Source organism: Alligator sinensis, unplaced genomic scaffold, assembly GCF_000455745.1.
Source record: "Alligator sinensis unplaced genomic scaffold, ASM45574v1 scaffold1922_1, whole genome shotgun sequence".
In the NCBI taxonomy this organism is placed as follows: Eukaryota; Metazoa; Chordata; order Crocodylia; family Alligatoridae; genus Alligator; species Alligator sinensis.
The window spans coordinates 29,381-31,321 of NW_005843544.1; the positions used below are offsets into that span (position 1 = coordinate 29,381).

At 52.3% G+C, this 1,941-nt stretch overlaps 1 protein-coding gene across 1 annotated transcript in view; it reads right to left on the bottom strand.

Annotated features, from left to right (window-relative positions):
• The window catches only part of LOC102378433 (Fc receptor-like protein 3), a 41,560-nt gene that overhangs the window by 3,827 nt on the left and 35,792 nt on the right, over positions 1 to 1,941 (bottom strand). The window lies entirely within an intron of this gene.

A 1,941-nucleotide genomic window follows, 5' to 3' on the forward strand; every position in this document is an offset into this window, starting at 1 on the left:
TCACCCCACACACTCACAGCCCCCAGCAAAACCCACACCCACCCACACACACCCACACCCCCCATACCTATCCACCCCCCACAAATCTCACGCATACACACACACCCTCCCCCATACCCCACAAACTGAGACCCACCCTCCCACCCACACCCCCCACAATATACCAGATTAAGACCTCATTTTAAGCTACTGTGCAATCCCCTCTGTGTACATTACACAAACACATGTAAAGCAGGACAAAAATATTTTTTGAAATGAAATGAAATGAATGAATGTTGTAGTACATGTTTGATTTTTAGAATATAGTTTGGTATTTTTCTGGTTCTGCGATGGCAAAACCCCTTGCCGAAAGGAGTACTTCTGGGGGGCAACGGGAGGGACTTCTGGTGGCAAAGGTCAGGAGTTAGAGGCAGGACTTTTAGTCCCAAGATGGTGACCAGGGGCAGGGCAGCTGTCAAGGGGTGGGGCTACCATGTGGCCCTTGATGGCTTGCCAAAATTTGGTAAGCGTCCCTTGGCCCAAAATAATTGCCCAGCCCTGAGCTAACATGCAGTGGCGATGCGTAGAGGGTGCACAGGGGTGTACCCCCTGAGAGTGCTGGTGCACCCACTGACCGGCCACGCTTGTCACTGAGGCAATGGGCAGGGGGGGCAGGCGGTGAAGGAGAACAATAGAAACTTTCATCACCATTATGTGTAAGCGAGCAGATCACGTATGCTGCATAAGCTATCAGAAGTTGAAGGACATAACTTTTAACAATAAAGCTAGCACAAAACTAAAATAAACTGGCTTTTATCAGCTCTAAGTTTCTCAGTAAGGAAAATTTAAATTAGCAGCAAGTGGCAATTGTTAATTGGTAAAGCTGTTACTGTGATAATATCATCATGTTTCCCATATAATGCTTTGTGTAATTCAAAAAGTTCAACAGGCAATCTCCCTGCAGGGCAGTTGTCTGTTCAAAATGCATTCTTTAATGAATCAAGTCTTTAAACGTATGTTGTGGTTCGTCTGAGCCTCCGCCCAACGAACCCGGAAACTTAGACTTTTCCCCAACAGCGGGAGCACCGGTGCCCCCCTGTGAGTGCCGGCCAGGGAGCACCAGAAATGGCTGCGGCCACAGGGCGGGGAAGAACCCCTTCCAGAAGCAGCCACAGGGACCCCCCCACCCCAGGTCAGCAAGATTGGCTGAGATTGACCCCCTCCCTGGTTGCTGACTGGTCGCTGGGGGAGGGGACGTGCCGCCCGAATAAGGTGGCACCAGTTGCCCATGCTAACATGTGGCCCATGGGCCCTTGCCCGGCCATAGCTCCCCTCACTGCTTTTGATGCAGTGGCAGCCGGGGGCTCTGGTCTCTCACTCCCACCCTGGCTTCTGACATTCAAGCTTCTGGCCCCCACTCTGGGTGGTGCAGCAAGGGAGGAGCAAGGCTGCGTGTGCTGTGCATGTGGCAGGGGGAGCTGACCACGTGACGTGGCTGGGAGCAGGGTGAGACTAGGAGTCAAGAAGGATGTTGATAGACTCGAGGGGGTCCAGAGGAGGGCACTCATATGGTTAGGGGCTTACAGGACAAGCCGTATGAGAAGAGGCTGAGGGACCTGGACCTCTTCAGCCTCCACAAGAGAAGGCTGGGAGGTGATCTTGTGGCTGCCTACAAATTCATTAGGGGGACGCAGCAAGGGATCAGAGATGCTTTGTTCATCAGGGAGCCTCTTGGGCTAACAAGGAATAATGGTCACAAACTGACAGAGAGCTGATTTAAGCTAGATATCAGGAAAAAACATCTTCACAGTAAGGGTGGCCAAAATTTGGAATGGGCTCCCAAGCGAGGTGGTGCTCTCCCCTACCCTGGGGGTCTTTAAGAGAAGGCTGGACAGGCATCTGGCTGGGGTCATCTGACTCCAGCACTCTTTCATGCCCAGGCAGGGGGTCGGACTCGGTGAT